The sequence below is a fragment of the Acinonyx jubatus genome, chromosome B2 (assembly GCF_027475565.1).
Source record: "Acinonyx jubatus isolate Ajub_Pintada_27869175 chromosome B2, VMU_Ajub_asm_v1.0, whole genome shotgun sequence".
NCBI lineage: Eukaryota > Metazoa > Chordata > Mammalia > Carnivora > Felidae > Acinonyx > Acinonyx jubatus.
The window spans coordinates 60511812-60532868 of record NC_069385.1 but is presented as its reverse complement, the minus strand read 5'-3'; the positions used below and the strand labels follow the sequence as shown (position 1 = coordinate 60532868).

At 34.5% G+C, this 21057-nt stretch overlaps 1 protein-coding gene across 3 annotated transcripts in view; it reads right to left on the bottom strand.

Annotated features, from left to right (window-relative positions):
• ASCC3 (activating signal cointegrator 1 complex subunit 3) overlaps positions 1–21057 on the bottom strand; it is a 364162-nt gene that overhangs the window by 220596 nt on the left and 122509 nt on the right. The gene's annotated exons all lie outside the window — the stretch shown is intronic.

The following is a 21057-nucleotide window of genomic DNA, read 5'->3' as shown; positions in this document are numbered from 1 at the left end:
CAGGTTATTCTGTCAACATTTTTGTTATGTTATTTCATGCCTGATTAAGTCAGCTCTGGGGACAATAACTTTTTTTTTGATTGGTGCAAATTATGTATAAATTCTTATCCACAATCTAAATTTATCAATATGACCTGTTGCATTATTAGTGATATCACTGCTTTCATTATGAAATGAACTATATCAACCACAAAGTTTAGCAGCTAAACAGAACATTAATTAACAAACTATAATGAAACAGATTAAGCAATTCATATCAAAGATATGACATACTACAAATCCAAAGCTACTTAGTTAATTTGCTAACGCTAAATGGCAATGTTGAGATCACATCAAATTTTATAGAAAAGATGTGCTGCTGGAATTAGGTATAAAAAGATGTCTAATAAATTCTGACATCTAAAATAGGTAAAAAACATTCACTATGCATTAAAATCTCTTTCAACAAATTTAAAATGAACTTCTACTTTGAATAATGATAAACTTAAAATAACCCAGGATATATTAATATAAATATACCCAGGGATCACTTACTAACAACCCTTTTCATTAAAAGTCCTGGAAAACATGCTTATTTGTTTTCAAAAACAACAATTTCCTACACTGTATATTTACTATAAAAGTATAAAATAAGTAAGCTTATTACTTGCAAGTGTTAGGAAAGATACAGGATACACTTTTTAAAATTTTATTTAAATCCAAGTTAGTTAACATACGGTGTAGTAATGGTTTCAAGAGTAGAACTTAGTGATTCATCACTTACATATAATAACACCCAGTGCTCATCCCAACTAGTGTCCTCCTTAATGCCCATCATGCATTTAGCCCATCCCTCCATCCAACACCCCTCCAGCAACTCTCCACATATATGTTTGTTCTCCATATGTAACAGTCTTTTATGGTTTGCCTCCCTCTCTGTTTTTATCTTATTTTTCCTTCCCTTCCCCTATGTTCATCTGTTTTGTTAATATGAAGCCTGGCTACCTACCTCAACATGAACTTAGAATATTATGCTAATACTTTCTTATAATTAACTTTCAGAGATAACAATGCGGTAACAAACTGTAAAATCAAATTTTTCAGATATCAAAAAGCTATACCAAGGAAATCTTAAAATCCACTTTAGCATTTTATTATACTTTACTTTCAGCATAATGAGAAGTGGCTTCATTTAAATTACTGTTCATTACTTCAGTTCCCTGAACTTAAAACGGCTAGAACATAAAGTGTCACATTTGCTTAATGAATTGGAACTCATGCAAGACATTTCCATCTGCTCTTGTATCAGGGCACGGGTTAACTGTCAGCATTTTTACTGTCAACTTAAATTTCTCTAAATACATGTACTTATTCCCTCAGAAACATAAAAAATCATTACTTGAAACTGCTCCAATTTTATCCTGTCCACTGGGAAAATGGCATAGTTGTGATGCTATATACATATTACGATCATGCCAAAAATTCAGCGTATTGAGTTAAAATGCTCATCCATTTGACAAAAGAACCAAAGGACCTAAGACTTGCCAGAACCAATTAATCTAGTAACGCACTTAAACATTAATATTATTATTTTACCTTTTAAAACATTGTGACCTAAGGGAAGTAGCTTTATCTCTTCATTTTTTCCAGCTTTGAGATATTGAGATGTAATATATGTAAATTTAAGGTGCACAGGTGATGATTTGATGCAGATACATAATTCAGAATGATTACCACAAAAAGGTTAATTAACCCTTCTATCCCCTCACACTATTACATGTGGGTGTGTTATGTGTGTGTGGTGATAACATTTAAGGTCCACTCTATAAATAAATTTCAAGTATATAACACAGTATTGCAAATTAAAACTGGCATGCTATACATTAGATTGTCAGAAGATATTCATTGTATAGCCATAAGTTTATACACCTTGACCAATATCTACCCCACTCCCCTATCCTCCAGACCTTGGCAACCACCACTCCACTGTTTAAGTTCAACTTTTTTATATTCCACATAAAAGTGAGAACACACTTGTTTCTCTGTATTGGTTGTTCTGTCTCACTTATTTTATTTAGCATAACGTCCTCAAGTCCATCATGTTGTTAAAAAGTCTGAGTTACCTTCCCTTTTATGGCTAAACAGTATTCTATTGTACATATACACTGCATTTTCTTTATCCATTCATCCACTGAGGGGCACTTGGGTTGTTTCTTTGTCTTGGCTATTGTTGATAATGCTGCAAAGAGCATGGGGGTATATGAGGATGAATTTTGTCAAATGATTTTTTTCTGCATCCATTAAGATGATCATATGATCATCTTTCTCTTTCATTCTACTAATATGATCCTCTCTTCCATTCTATTAATATGAATATGATCCAATATTAATATTTAGATTTTCTATTTCTTAATGAGTCAACAGGTTGTATGTTTCTAAGAATTTATACATTTCTTTTAGGTTATCCAATTTGCTGATATTTAGTTGTTCATGATATTCTCTCTTGTGATCCTATGTATTTCTACAGTGTCAGCTGTAATGTTTCGTCTTTCATTTTTTATTTATTTTAGTCTGTTTTCCTTAGTCAGTATAGCTAAAAGTTTGTCAATTTTGTTTATCTTTTTTAGTAAACCAGCCCTTATTTTGTTGACATTTTCTATTTTTTTTAATGTCTATTTCATTTATTTCTGCTCTGATCATTGTTATTTCCTTTTTGTACTAACTTTGGGTTTAGTTTGTTGTTCTTTTTCTAGTTCCTTGAGGTATAGGTTAGGTTGTTTGTCAACTTTTTCTGCCTTAATGTAGACATATCATAATAAACTTCCCTCTTAAAACTGTTTTTGCTGCATCCCATACGCACTTAAACATTACTATTAAAAACTTTCCTTATATCTGTATATAGTAAAATTACAGTGTTTAGTTTTCTATGATTGTATCATGACTATTATGAATGAAATCGTATGGTATTTGTCTTTCTCTGACTTATTTCACTTAATATTATACTCTATAGTTCTATCCATGTTACTGTAAATGACAAGATTTCATCCTTTTTTTGAGTGAATATATTCCATTATATATATAAAATACCACTTCTTTATCCATCCGTCAGTGGACACTTGGGCTATTTCCATAGTTTGGCTATTGTAAATAATGCTACAATAAACACAGGGTGCATGTGTCACTTGGAATTAGTGTTTTTGTATTTTGGGGACAAATATCCAATAAGTGTGATTACTGGAACATAGGGTAGTCCTATTAATATTTTGAGGAATCTTCATACTGTTTCCCACAGTGGCTCCATTAACTTGCAATCTCATCAACAGTGCACAAAGGTTACTTTTTTGTCTGCATCCTCTCCAACGCTTGCTTTTTCTGTTTTTTTATTTTAGCCATTCTGACAAGTGTGAGGTGATCTCATCGTAGTTTTAATTCACATTTCCCTGATGAGTGATGTTGAGCATCTTTTCATGTGTCTGTTAGCCATCTGGATGTTTTCTTTGGAGAAATGTCTGTTCATGTCTTCTGCTCAGTTTTAATTGGATTATTTGTTTTTTGGGTGTTGAGTTGTATAAGTTATTTATTTTGGATACTAACCCTTTATAGGATATGTCATTTGCAAGTATGTTCTCTCATTCAGTGGGTTGCCTTTTAGTTTTGTTGATTGTTTGCTTTGCTGTGCAGAAACCATTTATTTTGATGTAGTCCCAATAGTTTAGTTTTACTTTTATTTCCCTTCCTTAGCAGACAGATCTAGAAAAATGTTGTTACAGCCTCTTGAGGTAGGCCTGTATTACTATAAACTTCCCTGTTAGAACCACTTTTGCTGCATTTCAAAGATTTTGGACCACTGTGTTTTCCTTTCCATTTGTTTCTATGTAATTTTTGATTTCTTCTTTGCTTTCACAGTTGACCCATTCATTGTTTAGTATCATGTTATCTAACCTCCATGTATTTGTGCTCTTCCCAGATTTTCTCTAATGCTTGATTACTATTTTCATAGTTTTGAGGTCTGAAAAGATGCATGGTACAATTTTGATTTTTTTTTTTTTTTTTTTTTACTTTTTTGAGACTTGTTTTGTGGCTTAATATGTGATCTGTTCTGGAGGATGTTCCACGTACACTTGAAAATGGGCATTCTGCTGTTTTAGGATGGGATGTTCTGAATATGTATGTTAAGTCCATCTGGTCCAGTGTGTCATTCAAAGCCACTGTTTCCTTGTTGATTTTCTGTATGGATGATCTGTCCATTGATTTAAGTGGGATGTTAAAGTCCCCTAGTATTGTATTACTATTGATTATTTCCTTTATGTTTGGAAAGGAAACATATTTTATGTATCTGGGTGCTCCCATTTTGGATGCATAAATATTTACAATTGTTATATCCTCTTATTGGACTGTCCCCTTTATTATTATATAGTGCCCTTCTTTGTCTCTTGATAGTCTTTGTTTTAAAGTCTCTTTTGTCTGATAGAAGTATTGGTTTGCCAGCTTTCTTTTGACATCCATTTGCATGATAAATGTTTCTCCATCCCCCCACTTTCAATCTGCAAGTGTTTTTCAGTTGAAATGGAGTCTCTTGGAGCAGCAATGGATGGGTCCTGTTTCTTTATTAACTTTGCAACCCTTTTGATTGGTTTAGTCCATTTACATTCAAAGTAATTACTGATATGTATTTATTCCCATTTTGTTACTTGGTTTATGGTTGTTTCTACTATCAAGTAAATTTTGAAAATGGGTCTTACAACTGATGAAATATGGTACATTTAGTTCAAAATGTTAGGGATCTATTAACTAAACTAAAGAGCAATATTCAAGAATGTTTGCTTAACACATCTTCTATAGTGACAACACTCAGACTGGAATTGTTACAAATCACATTCTAGTGTTATAGACTAGACCAGGCAACAGTTTGCAGGATTTTGGAACTCTATTTTCCTTTTTAAAATACATAATGACATACCCACTCAACCAAGAAGTTTATAAATTACATGAATGTTTTAATTTAAAGAATAAAGGTAAAGTGTCACAGGGTTTAGATTCAATAAACATACATATAATTACAGTTATACTAACCTCTGCTATACAAATGTCAGCTCTGATTGATGGCAACAGCCCCCATAATGGAATGTGACAGCTTGCAAATTATACCTGCCCCTGGGGACACTACAACAAATCAGTTAGTTCCAACTATTTCCTTTTCTATATTTTATGTTCTTTCCTCTCCCATCAATTAACATGTGTGAGTACATGCTCACACATGTAAAGCACAAAGTCTTCTGAAGTATCTAGTTTTATTTATGTCAAGGACCACAGCTTTCAATTATAAAATAAAAATATTAAGATTAATTGGAAAATCTTCAAGTACAGAAGTATTCTTACCTCATATTTTTTTTTTGAAAGTACAGATATGGTCAAGCAAAAGCATAAAGAATGTAATCTAACATGTATCTTGGTGTTTTCATGTTAGCAAAAACACTGAAACTATTTTGGTTAATATTTCATAGGTAACATTTACTAAATAAAGTATAATTCAATAAGAAATTCTAAAACCTTTGAAGGAACAGAACATAGAGTGCTGGGAAAGGGAGAAACATTTAAAATACTTTCTAGACTACATGTGTTTACAGCTGGAGTAGAATTCTCTTTGCAGCTCTTTTTGTTGATTGAAAGCACTTGCCAACAATCTCAGACCATACATACTGAAGTCTAGCCATCAGCATAAGCCTATAAAGAGTACAGTGGTTGGTTACTCTAAAACTTAACTAATTATACTAACAGAGAAAAATACAGAAATTGTTATATTAGTGTGTATAAAAGCCATAAAGACCTTGCTCTCATCTCTAAATGCTTGTCCATAATACTCCAGTATTTCATTCCATTAAAATCTCATAGATGAAGGGTCTAAAACAATTTACAATGATTCCTCTTCTGCTGACTCATGAAGACAGATTTTTGACATGTGAATAATTTGTGGTAGAAACTTGTCCTGTGATAAGTTCTATTCTGCACAACTGGGGTTATGACTCATAGGGAACAGGTTTCCTTGGTACTATAATGTTTTTTCTCTTTCCTGCCACATGTGCAAAGCTCAGTTTGAGGATCAATTTCTTACAAAAACACTTTAAAATTTCATACTGCAATGCCAAACTACTAAAAGCTCAAAAGTGATGAGCTAAAAAAAATGTATTTTGTAGTAATCAACAAAAATGATTCCAAATAATACCAATTTTATCTCTTCAAACTAATACCAGACATTCACTGTTGAGAGATTCTGCCAATTCAAGAACAATTAATCAAAAGTTTACTTGGGGTCTACTATTGGCCAGGAGAGACAAATGAAGGGAGGATTTTAAAATCTTATCAACAAATTACGGCAGGACATAAGCTGCTGAAAATTACTACAATTAAGAAAATCAGCTGTCCTTACTGAATACCTACTTCAATTATTTGATACCTTTCTATTTAGAAAAAGAACACAGGCAGGACATGTATTCTATTTAATCACAACTTATGGTTATCCAAAGGAGAGCTTCTCTACAGAAGTTTGTACATAACTGCATGTGTAGAGATAGGTGTCTGTGGTTAGGAATACAAACATAAAGGCAAGAAGTTTAGAAGCTTAAACGAGAAACGCAGCAAAGAAGAAATGTGGTCCAAACACTTCCTCACATAGTTACAAAATGATTTGGTCAACAATAGTGGGCAGCTGACCCCACTCAGTCAACTGCTGCTGCCTCTGCCCACCAGAGTATAAACTACACACATAGTGCCAATATGACTTCAGTGCAGATCCATGTGAAATTTTACATTTTCTGCGTTTTTTTCTCCTATTCCTTCCATTTCTAAGAAACTTACAGCACCAAAAAGAGATCAAAAACAATTGTTTGTTATTGGCTTTGAAGTGACTTAACAGAAATTCACACACATACACTAAAATGGAGGCTTAGGAAAGTGATACAGAACAAAGGCAAATACGCCCCAAGCCAATACTGTATCTGTGAGGAAGCACAAAACCTGACTGTACACTTTCTTGACACACAATTGAAAAAGAAAAACTGGGAGTGATCTCAGCAAAATAGTAGCATAGGAATTTTGTGTTCGCCCCCTCCCCCAGAAAAATCAATTTGAACAACTATCTGTGAATGAAAATAACTTCACAAGAGCTAAGGATTCCAGGTGAGGGATTATAGCACATGGGTGAAGTACAGAAATAAGAAAAGATGCACTGAGGAGAGTAGGAAAGATAGATTCATGTCACCACCCATCCCCAAGCATCCCTCCTTTAAGCCCAGGCAGCCCAGTGCAGAGAAATTCTTTCCCTCATTGCAGAAGGAAATAAGTGTCCATTTTTATCACAGACCCCAGAGCTGGCCTACCCCAGAACCAGGCCAACTCCACAGGCTTTAGATGCTCCTTGGGGGCTCCCGCAAACCTAGGCTCCTGGCTCACCCTAGCACCCATTGGCCCAAGCAGCCCAGAGCAGCATCCACAGCCTCAGGAAGCATCCATGGCACAGGCCACCAGCAGGCTTCTGTGAACCCTGGTCTATGTACACGCAAAGGCGCTAATCACATCATTAATCACAGAAATGCAAATCAAATCCACAATGAGCTTTCACCTAACACCTGTTAGGATGACTATTACTAAAAAGGATGCCAGTGTATGTAGAAGGAAAATGCTCCCCAAGTGATTTTGGTATTGCAACTTGAGTTAACAAAATTGGCTACATCTGTCAAATTTCTAGGACCTCAGGACTCCAATAGCCATTCTCTATTCAGTTAACTAAACTGTTTTGACCATACTATCCAGATTTCTTTCAAGCAAATCACTAGCCAAAATGATTTTACCACACTAGCGGCAATGGTTGGGAGCTGAAGTTATACTGTAGTTTAACCTGCATGGGGTATTTCCATTACCTTTACTAATTTATCGTGGAGAAATAGCTTTGTATCTTAATTAGAATTTGTTTAATAATGCTTAATATGTTATTTTTTGAAACTATGCATTTTTCCTTTGTAGGAAGAGTCAATGTTGTATTTAGTGTTCATATCATCAAACTGCAAAACCTCAATCATTAATAGATATATTAGCTATAAGGAGTGGAGCCATTTTGGAGGTAATTTGGCAAAATCTCTCAAAATTTTAAATGCACAAACCCTAGGTCCAGCAACTCATTTCTAGAATTCTAATCTCAAAAAAAGGCCTACAAATCAAAGAGAATGAAATCTTGCCATTTGCAACTACGTGAATGGAACTGGAGGGTATTATGCTAAGTGAAATTAGAGAAAGACAAAAATCATATGACTTCACTCATATGAGGACTTTAAGAGACAAAACAGATGAACATAAGGGAAGGGAAACAAAAATAATATAAAAACAGGGAGGGGGACAAAACAGAAGAGACTCATAAATATGGAGAACAAACTGAGGGTTGCTGGAGGGGTTGTGGGAGGGGGGATGGGCTAAATGAGTAAGGGGCATTAAGGAATCTAGTCCTGAAATCATTGTTGCACTATATGCTAACTAATTTGGATGTAAATTTTTAAAAATATAAAAGAAAATTTAAAAAAAAAGGTCTACCCACACAAATGGACATTCATGAAGCTTTTTAGAAGGAAATAATGTAGATGTATACATACTGATATTAAGTTAAAAATATGATGCATTTTACACACAGACACACAAATATATGAAGTATGATTCTGTTTTTAATACGCTAAAAGAAAATACACACACACACACACACACACACACACACACACACACACACACCTCTGCATTCTCCAGGTGTTAAGCTGAAATGTTTAGGAGGCTTTTCTTAAACCATAATACCCTACTAATACTTCCCTTCCATAGGCTTCTCTGGCATTTCTGTGCCCATATTTTCTATCTCAGCACAGTATTTATTACACTATATTGCTTGCTTAAATATCTGCTTCCCTCAATAGACACAGGCACTGAAAAGACAAGGACAGTGACTTGACAGATACTCTATCCACAATGTCTTAAAGTGGTCTGGCATGTTGTACATACTCAAGAACTGTTGGTGAATCATATTTTTTGCAGGTAATTATTACTCATAATACTGGTGGTAACTCTTCTTGCCTAATAAGAAAATAGAATATTTCTACACTTAATGGTAGGATTTATACAATTTATGTTCCATATAGATATTTGGTTTAAAAGTTATGTTCAATACACTGTCACATAATGGATTTTGTGAATTAGCCAGAGGAATGATCACCTCTCTAATCTATTCATGTACATTTACCAAATGGAAAAATCTCAAAACATATTCAAAGAAAGAGGGTCATTTACTGAGTCCTGGACAAAGAAGATGCTGCTCACCCTGTGCCTTGGGGGATGACAGTCCCAGTATCTGGATGTTATTTCCCTTCAATGAATGTTGTTGAGAAAAGATGAGACTTTAATAGCTCTTCATGGATTAAGTTAAGTGGCTTGAATCTCTGTCTTATTGGGAAAAGCAGACTTGTATTTCAGAGTATCACTCAAAGAGGAGTGAATATAATTTGAACATTCTGTAATCAGGACTTAGAGATTTTTTATAATGCTCCTCTCCTGCCCTCCCATCCCTATTCCACCAAGCCAACCCCAGGCCTTTCCCAACAGAACAGGCCAGCATTTCTGATGTTCCATATGCAATAGCTGAGGTGTCCTAACTTAATTTCCTCCAACCAAGAAGAAAAGTGGGTAGTCCTATTAATATGGACTGAAACTTTATTTCTATAAACACAATTTATTAGTACTTCTAAATCTAAGTATTCTTATGGGTGTGTCTCACTTATCAATACAGTATCTCTGATATATTGTGCTTAATGAGAACACATTCAATATCTTTCAGCGATGCCTCTATTAAATATTTATTGTGTATCTACTACCAAAAATCTTAGTTTCCCTCATAATAAAATGAAGAAATAACAGTACCTACATATCAGCGGAATACAATGAAAATGGAACACATTAATATACATAAAATATTTAGGATAATGCTTGACATGTAATAGGGATCAATTAGATTTTCTAACATCATCAGCATCATCCTGTGTCTCCTCACTGTAATGTATCAGATACTAAGTTATGTACTATGCTATGGTGAGGAAAGATAAAGGCAGACAGATAAAGCTCTTGATATCATAAAGCTTACATTGTAATGCAGGTGGAGTGGTAGTAGGCATTATACAAAAAAACCTGTGAAATGCAAGATTTTACTTGTGATAAGGTACTACAGACAACTTAGATACTATTCATGATGCAACAAATTGTTAGGAAAATTTGACCTAACCAGAGAAACCAGAAAAGGCTTTATCAAGAAAGTGACATTTGAGGGGCACCTGGATGGCTCAGATGGTTAAGCGTCCAACTCTTGATTTCAGCTCAGATCATGATTTCACAGGTTTGTGGGTTTGAGCCCTATGTTGGGCTCCGTGCTGACAGTGCAGATCCTGTTAGGGATTCTCTCACTCCCTCTCTCTGTCCCTCCCCCACTTGCACATGCTCTGTCTCTCTCAGCAATAAAATAAACTTTAAAAAAGGAACCAATATTTGATTTAACATCTAAAAGATGAAAGGCAATTAATGAGGTGAAGGAGAAAAAGAGAGTTACAGGCAGAAGCAGAGCATGTACATAGAGCATGTGGGGGACAACATGGATGGAAGAGAGTAAAGACAGGCAGAGTAAAGGGCTGGGCACAGAGGCTGAGAGGACTGAAGTTTGGTGGGAAAGAGATGGGAAGGGTCAGATGATGCATAGCCTTTCAGCTACCTCTAGCTACTCTTTTCACACTGTAGAGCAGCCTGGAAAACTATTAGTGGCTTTCTTTTCCTTCCTTTCTCTTGTCTCGTCTTGTCTACTCCCTCCCTCCCTCCCTCCCTCCCTCCCTCCCTCCCTCCCTTCCTTCCTTTCACTCATTCATTCATTCATTCTGATTTTTCTTTAACATTTATTTATTTTTAAGAGACAGAGCATGAGCAGGGGAGGGGCAGAAAGAGAGGGAGACACAGGATCCGAAGCAGGCTCCAGGCTCTGAGTTGTCAGCACAGAACCCGACATGGGGCTCAAACCCATGAACCACAAACCCATGACCTGAGCCAAAGTCGGACACCTAACTGACTAAGCCCAGGTGCCCCTCATTCGTTCATTTTGGATTGCTGTTTTTCATAGGAGAGGGTATGGGAGTGAAAAGGGAAGGATGAAACAGTTCAGACTGCATTTCTGGCAACTTAAGGGGAAAGAATAGAAGGGAGCAAGATGCTGGTACCCCAGTTAGAATACTATAGAAGGAATCAAGGTGAGAGATGATAGAGGCATTAGTGAAGGAAGCATTAGTGAAGATGGAGAGGATATGGATGAATGTGAGAAACACATAGGAGATAAAATAAAAAATTAATAAGAACTGGTGCTGGATTGACTGTATTCACCTTACATTTATTTATTTATTGTTTTAAATTTTTAACGTTTATTTATTTTTGAGACAGAGAGAGAGCATGAACGGGGAGGGTCAGAGAGAGAGAGAGGGAGGGAGACACAGAATCTGAAACAGGCTCCGGGCTCTGAGCGGTCAGCACAGAGCCCGATGTGGGGCTCGAACTCACGGACCGCGAGATCGTGACCTGAGCCGAAGTCGTTCGCTCAACCGACTGAGCCACCCAGGCGCCCCAACCTTACATTTAAATATAGAGTATATTTAAGCGTTATCTTTCCCCCAGAGAAAAGTAATGTAAAAATATATTCTGCTGAAAATTTCCCATGTGTCAGATATTTTACATCTCTCTGCTCTCTTCCTGGTTCAGGATGAAATAATCACAAATGAAACATTAAGAAATAGTTAATATAGCTACAAGTTACCCTCTGAGAGAAATTTTCAAACTTGATTTGAAAATATAACATAAGAAAATTAAAGTTGGTTAGCCTCTTCATCTTTTCTAGGCCCATTAGCTGCCATACTGTTACTTATGCAACAAACTACTTTTTACAGATTTACCTCAATAGCTGTAGGATAACAGTTGAGGTTAAAAAACAAACAAAAAAACAAAACAAGATATAAAGGAATACTAGAAACTGAGGCCTGTTTTTATAAAAAATAATTAGTTATTCAAAAATTTTAAATGTAGGTTTCACTGGATAGCCTTTGAAAATTAAAGAAAAACACCCACTTTAAGGGATGCGCAATTACAAAAGACCATAGGTAAAACATCCTTTAATATTCAGTACATCTCATATTTCTGAGGAAGATAAAAGTAATTTTTCACAATGATACTAATGTTTGTGGTTAGCGAGTTCCCATCTTAAAACTTACAGGTGGCAGGATTTTTCTGAAATTTAATGAGTAAAAGAAGACTTAGAATCAGCATCATAAATATTGAACATTTGTTTTTGCTTCCTTGTTTATAGGGAAAGTAGACTGTTTCTAAGCATGCTATGCACTGTATTATTTTACAATAGTATACATTGTTATATTTTACTTTAAGAGAAAGAAAACACTAAGCTTTTTATTGGTTTTTGCTCTGTATTTGGGTAAGTTAGCATGATAAACTTTGCAGTCAGTGCTCTTGAAGTAATTTAAAAATATGTTTTCTAATACTTTGCTTTGTTTTATATTCTTATGGGACACTGTGTAAAAAAATCAGCGGTGCCTGGGTGGCTCAGTCAGTTAAGCGTCCAACTTGGGCTCAGGTCATGGTCTCAAGGTTCGAGGGTTCAAGCTCCATGTCAGGGTCTGTGCTGTTGACTCAGAGCCTGGAGCCTGCGTCAGATTCTGTCTCTCTTTCCCTCTCTGCTTCTCTCACTCACAAATGAATAAACATTAAAAATATATATATATAAAACAATCACATGATAGAAACAAAAAGTAACTAAATTGTGGTATTAAGCAGACAAAAAGAAAAAAAGAAACGATTAAGAATAGGACCCCCCCCCCCCCCTTCACTCCTGTGATACAATGAAATAAGCTATTTTTCTGCAAAGTAACACTCATGGATTAGGCAAAATTGTTATTCCAAATTTTTTTTAGTAAAGGCAAAGATAATTAGATTCCCAAGTGCTTTTAAATTATACTCAAGGGTCTCAAATAATACATAATTTGCATCCATAAAACAGATTTTTATGCCTCAAAAATTATAGTTCTTTCAGGACTCCCTTTCATCCAACTATATTAAGAACAAAACAGTTAAAAACAGTAGTTTATACACAGAAGTGGGCTTTTTTACTCAAAGCATTTTAATATATTTTATGAGTAGCTGTTAAACCTTGCAAAAGTAAAAATAATACCTAACACTAAGAATTCCAAGATGCTTCAGAGTAATTTATAGCTTACTTACTAATAAAAGTAATGAGACATTCTTCAAAATAGAGCTCTCATTACTTCCTAATGGCATGTGTTCAAATGCAGGAAATGGTTGGCCTGGCAAATAATATTGACATTTCATCATGGATTTTAAAAGTGGTAGCTTTTTAATTCCATTATGTTTAAGCACATGGTTAAACCTTTTTAAACTAATCATTCTTTTTAGAGATTGGCTGCTTTCAGATTTCAAGTTCTATTCCCCTTTTTTAAGATCTCTAAAAGGAAGCTTAAAATTTTCATTTTGGTTATTGTTTAATTATACAAAATTAGAAATGAAAATAAGGAAAAAAAAAGACTAGAAAAAGCAAAATGTTTATGTTATTAAAGGATTGAAAAGTCATTACTGCCACCGAAAACACACTGATTGTGTTTGTGAAGTCACTTGAAAAATTAAGCTTAAATACAAGAATCACCTTCAAAACCAGAAAAGAATACTGTTGCTGTCTACCATTCTTATTCTGAAATAAGTACTTTAAAAAACAAATCCCAACACCAAACAAATGAAGGCAAGAAGGGAAAAAAGCAACATTATAACAAATATAAATACCACAATAACTTCTAAACTAAATCCATACCTTAGAATATTTAGATTCATCATTGAGACTAGGTTTTTCAACTGGCTTGACAACTGCATCTATGCAGAAGTAGCTCAATGAATAGTGACTTCAAATGATTAGCATTCTTTACTGATTTCATGAAATAGGCACACAGTATTTTAGTGAGCTAGATAAATGACTTTATCTTGAATGTCAGTTGTACATGGCGGAAGTTCAGATTTTTACAAAACCCAGAAGTTGAAACAAATCTTTCATGCTGATAAAGTCTACTCTGTGCATCATTTCATTTCCTCTTAGTTTTTTATTCCATATTTCACTAGCATGTAGTTTAAATGTATGCTATTTTCTTTTAGCTCTTCATACCAAATAGAGCCACTGGATGAGACAGGGAGGTGGGGGAGAGGTAATGATTATTATAAGTAAGCTATAAAACTATGCTGGATTTTCCGGAGCAAAATATAATTAACAGCAATATGGAAATCTCAGTGCCTATATATGTAATATAAAGAGACAGGGACTGGGGGGCACCTGTGTGGCTCAGTCGGTTAAACATCCAACTCTTGGTTTTGGCTCAGGTCATGATCTCAAGGTTTGTGGGTTCGAGCCCCACATCGGGCTCTCCGCTGACAGGACAGAGCCTGCTGGGGATTCATTCATTCTCTCCCTCCCCCCCACCCTTTCTCTCTCCATCTCTCCCTTAATCTCTGTCCCTCCCCTGCTCACTTGCTCTCTCTTTCTCTCTCTCTCGCTCTCGCTCTCTCTCTCAAAAATAAATAAACTTAAAAAAAGAGAGAGCGAGAGAGAGAGACAGGGACTGGAAGTTAAGCTGGTTTCTAGTATGACTATAGTTAATGATAAAAAAGGATAACATCAAACTGATTTGGTAGTGAGAAATTATGAAAAGACAAATCAATGCAAATGCCATTCCTAGTCACCAATATGAACGTGTTAAAATGCTGGTCCTTACAGGGTTGTTTTGAAGCTTCAACATTATTAAGCATTTATGCCAATTTTTCAAAACTACTGAGCTATTTTATTTATATGTTTTTATTTTTAGTACAGATTTCTAGTCAATCATGCACACTCTGATTTTTCTAATAGGAATAGTTTAAAAACCGTAAATAAATATCAAAGCAAGAATTAAATAAACCATGTAATATACATACAATGTTGTATATTTCTGAGGAGAGAAGGCTCTCCAGGATCCTTGCAAAGCTGGAAACGGAGATTTCTCAACTGTACAACTGAAAATTGTATCAAAATTGCTTCAGTATCAAGGAAGCCTGACATCTGTAAACGTGTCCTTAGAATGAAGCCCAGAAACTGTAAGCCTAAAATCTATGACAGGGGAGTAGCTTAATAGTGATTGGTTTCTTTCTTGACTGCAGCAGGATATTCTGTATACTGAAACTCCATGCCCCTTAACAAAAGAAAAAGCATATGTATGCACATACACTGCTTCAGCTTCTGTCCTTTGTATTTCTACAATGCTTCCTTTAAGCACTACATGTCACTGTCCAATAGAACTTTCTGTGATGACAATAATGTTCTGTACCTGAGTTATCTAATTTGGTAACCACTGGTGATTACTGAGCAGCTGAAATGAGGCTAGTGCAAATGAGGGAAATAAGTTTTAATTTTCCAAAATTTTACTTAATTTTAATTTAAAAAGTCACATGTGGCCAGTGGCCAGTATACTGAACAACACTGCCCTATATTCTCAATTTAATAAATGAGGACACCATACAAACACATGGTTTGTACTGAATATGGCAGGTTTGTGTGTGTGGTCCTTTTCCAACAATCAGTAATCTACTTTGTATGATTATTTAATGTCATGCAAACTATTTGTAAAGACACATCACCAAAGAAGATATACAGATGCCAAAAAGGCACATGAAAAGATGCCTAACATCATTAAATGTCATTACATTATTATAGATATATATCTACTGACATGAATCATTGTTTATGGTATATTGTCAAAATAAATAAAGCAACTTATTTGTATGGTTTTATTAAAAGAAAGCTAATGCCTATTAAGAACTTATATACCAAGCACTGTTCTAAACAATTCACATGTATAAAATCAATTAACTCTCATGTACCACTATGCCATACTGCTTTTTATTAAATATATGAATATACCTTAGCACAAGAATGAAAAATGGAAAGTATGTACTTGTAATAACTTGTGTTTGGATATGTTATTTTTGGCTATTTTTAAATTTCTTGTAATGAAAGAATATGTGTTACAATGAGATAAAAACAATAAAAAATGTAAAGTATTAAAAAGAAATTAAATACTTAGGATCTGTAATTCTAGGGTGTTGTGGGCAATTTTCCCCTACTTTTCAAAAAAATTTGAATCTCTTTTCAGTCAGTGTTGCATTGCCATTATAATAGTGTTTTTCAGGGGCTTCAAGGTCTGCAAAATAATTCAAAATAAACAGCTGCTATCTCCCACTTAGCACTTTTATAAACTGTTCTTTCTCTACTCTATGGATACTAGATAAAATTGCATAATAACAGGAAGAGTTAGCAAAAACTAACCAAAACATATAGAATTTATTTGAAAATATACCCTGAAATAACCAAAACAACTCTGAAAGAGAACAAAGTAGGAGGACTCACAGGATTTCAAGACATATTATATAGCTATAGTAGTCAAGACAGTGTGGTATTGGCATAAAGATAAACATACAAAATCAATAGAACAGAATTCAGAAAGAGTCACACATATATGGTCAATTGGTTTCAATAATAAGTGCCAAAGCAATTCAATAGAGTAACTCTTTTCAACAAATGGTGCCCAAAGAGCAGGTATCCATATGCAAAAATAGTGAACCTCACCCCTTACTTCTACCTTTCACAAAAATCAACTCAAAATGCATCATATCCTAAAACTAAGAAATTTCTAGAAGAAAACATAGGAGAAAATATTACTTATCTTGTGCTTAGGATATATTTTTAAAACAGGATACAAAAAAAGAATGAACTATAAAAGAAAAAGTCAATAAATTGGGACTCTATAAAAATTAAATATTTGATTTTCAAAAGACATTGCTATGAACATGAAAAGGCAGGTCATTAACTAGAAGAAAATACTGCAAAGCACATACCGAACAGAGGATCTGCATTTAGAGTCTTACACAAGTCTTGTGACTCAACAGTAAGACAAACCACCCACTTAAAATACTTTAAACAAGGCAAACTATTTGCAAAGACACATCACCAACGAAGGTATACAGATGCCAAAAAGGCACATGAAAAGATACCTAACATCATTAGTCATTAGGGAAATGCAAATTAAAACCACAATGAGATGCTACTACACAGCCAGTAAAACAACTAAAATAAAAAAAAAAAAAAATTATCATATAAGTGTTATAGAGTATGTAAAGGAAACAGAATTTTCATACATGGCTATTAGGAATATAAAATGGTACAGCCATTTTGGAAACAGTTTGGTAGTTTCTTAAAAAGTTAAACATTCATCGGGGTGCCTGGGTGGCTCAGTTGGTTAAGCGTCTGACTTCAGCTCAGGTCATCATCTTGCGGTCCATTAGTTGGAGCTCCAAGTTGGGCTCTGTGCTAACAGCTCAGAGCCTGGAGCCTGCTTTGGATTCTGTGTCTCCTCTTTCTGCCCGCACCGCCCCCCACACACTCTGTCTCTGTCTCTCAAAAATGAATATTAAAAAAAATTTTTTTTAAATTAAACATGTATCTACCTTATCCCCAACAATCCTACTCCTAGGTACTAACTCCAAAGTGAAAACCATATGTCCACAAAAATACTTACACAATAATATTCACAGTAGCTTTATTTGTAATAGCGAAATACTAGAACCAAGGCAAATATTGGTCAAAATTAAATGGATAAACAATTTGTGATATATTCATGCAACTCAACATTAGTTAGCAGTACAAAGGAATGAACCATTAATATATGCAACAACATGGATGAATACCAAAATAATTAGGTTGAGTTCAAGAAGTCAGATAGAAAAGTACATACGGACCCTTACATACAATTTATGAAAATGTAAGCAAACCTATAGTGACAGAAAGCATTTCAGTGGTTGCCTGGGGATGACAGTTGTGGAGGGAGAGTACAAAGGGGTGTGAAGAAACTTTTAGGGCTGATGAATATGTTCATCAATTTGATTGTGTTGATGGTTTCACTCGTATACACATATGTCAAAACTCATTAAATTGTATTCTTTGAATATGTACAGCTATTTTGTACACTACTTATACCTCACTAAAGCTAAAATAAAATGTTTAAAGACCAAGTGGTATACATGTATTAAATTTAACGTGGTAGTATCTACTGCTTTCCTTAGAATATAATTATTATTTTCTTTTCTAGTAAGAAATTTAGGAATGAATCTCAAATTTAGGAATGAATAGCTTTCATCCTTTAATAAAAAGAGGGTCAAACTCAACATAAGAGCTTTTTTTAAGCCAAGCTTTTAAGAGGTTTTCTCCAAGGATCAATTCCACAGATTACTGTTCTGCCAAAGGGAAAAGTCAAAGGATATTCCACTTACAGCCAAACAAGCACCATTCACATTTACTATCCTGTCATTTCTAAAACTGGGGGGAAGGTCACCACATTCTTCTCTTCTCTTTGATTGTTAACAGCCAGGCAGAGTTTGAAGAGTCAATGTAACATAAATCAAGTCTCTGGGGTTATTACTCGTGAAGTATAGTGGGTAAGGAGCAGAATTAAGAACCCAATAAAGAAGCAGAAAGGAGCTAACATTTGTTGAAGGCCGACTACGTGCAAAACACTATCTTCAAAATATTTTTATATATTATATTAAATAACAATAGGAAAACATTTTGAATATTTTAGTTCTCTATAACTTGAAGGAACAAAGCACTGTACAATGAAAATGTTTTTAAGGCAAATAGGAATGACTAGAGGGCACTGGTATTATTTTTTCAGACTCAGCTTTTGAAGTCGAGGCCTGCCTTAAACCCAGGTGAATCCTGAATACAAAGTACTTACAGTGTATAAGGTGATAAATCATTGTTTAAAATAAAAAAAAAATATTTACAATATCCAAATTGTATACCAATGAGAATTAAAATAGCATAGAATATCATTTTTGGTTACTTTATTTTTTAAACATAGCAGTTCCAAGATTAGACTGCACTTAGATTTGAAGAGTAGAGGGGAAAAAAAAAAAAGAATTATAATTGGAATATGAATAACTAGATAACTCAGCCCAACCTACAAGTCTAGGGGAGGATATTATATACAAGCCTATCACACAACAATAGAAAAGACAAAGGAGACTTTTAAGGAGACTAGATCCAGTCAATCTCTGGACATAAAGAAATGTGAAGTCCATGCTGATGGTTAAAAGTGAAGAAGGATAAATGTGAATGTAAAGGATACCTTAACCTGAAGTCCATGAAAAAGCAACACAAAATAATAAGAGAAAGTTTTCTTCTCTACCGTATCAGCTAAGTTTCTTAGATATCCTAGTTTCCTCTTTCCCCTAAGTGTTCAGTCTGCCATAAGTTAGTGAGTAAATGTTACTCACCAGAAGTAAAAGTCACCAGAAGTGTACAGTTAACTTAGTATATCCAGAAGGAGAATACTCTGTAGTTATCAAATGCCATGAAATATGAATTAATTGATATGCAAAAATATTTACTGGGAAAAATGTAACAAATAATATACAATCCACTTTCATTTTTTAAAGCTTTACATATTTGCCTAAAAAAAGATAAATATGCTAAACTTTGTAATTTTATGTATTTTTTAAACTTTCCTACAATGAGTATATTAACCTTTTGAAGGGAGAAAAAAATCCAAAGTATGAAAATTCTCAAACAAAATTAACATTTAATTCACACTGGTCTTAAAAAGTGCCACAGAGCTCCAGTTGTAAAACTGCACAATAAAACATAAGGAAAATGACCTTTAGGATACAAAATGGTCTAAAATACAGATCTAACATAACATATATCAACTCTCTATAGGCATGCCTTCTAATGTTCTGGCAACCTTGATTATCCAATAACAACAAGCAATAAATATTTCTATGTAGTAATTTTAACCAAGGTTCAAATCAATGATGACTACAAGTACATTCAGTTTTCTTTTTAAAAATGATGTATGGTGGGGCGCGTGGGTGGTTTAGTTGGTTAAGCTTCCAACTTTGGCTCAGGTCGTGATCTCATGGTTTGTGAGTTTGAGCCCCACGTTGGGTTCTGTGCTGATAGCTCAGAGCCTGGAACCTGCTTCAGATTCTGTGTCTCCCTCTCTCTCTGCCCCTCCCCTGCTCACGCTCTGCCTCTGTCTCTCATAAATGAATGTTAATTCTTTTTAATTATGTATGCCTATAATGGCACAAAGTTCTACAAAAGTATGATTTCATATATTCATTTTGATATACAAAAATAATTTTTACAGACATGTGCAAACTATAAATTCAAAGGATACTATTTAGATCATAAAAATTCCAGCAAGCATAGCTCTCTACAATTCCTAAAATTAACCAGCTGCATATTCCATTTTAGGTTTACAGAAACTTCATGCTTCTGTTGCAGTGTTTCTGAAACAAAAGCCTTTTTGAAAATAACTGCCTGTAATATTGACTAAAATAACTGCTCCCAAACAAAAGAAAACTTGCTCTCAAATCAAGAACTACTTGAAAGTAACAAATTGCCATAACCTACCAAGCTCTCAGGTCTCATAAGCCTAAATTTCTCAGACATCACACCATACCAAACTATGGAGAAAAATTTGGTATTGTTCAAGAAAGTGAAAGTATTCAGATTAACATAAAATGTTTTTATTCAGCAAATTGTTTCAAAGCAGAGATTTTTTTAAAAAGCTTAGAGGTAGGGTACCTGAGTGGCTCAGTCGGTTAAGCTTCTTACTCAGACCCAGCTCAGGATGTCAAGGTTTATGAGTCTGACTGAGTTTGAGTTTGAGTTTGAGTTTGAGCATGCGTCGGGCTCTGTACTGACCACTCAGAGCCTGGAGCCTGTTTCAGATTCTGTGTCTCTCTCTGCCCCTCCTCTACACATGCTCTGTCTCTCTCTCTCAAAAATAAATATTAAAAAGAAAACTTTTTAAATAAAATAAAAATATAAAAATAAAAAACTCAAAGGTAAGTGATAAGAACAAATCC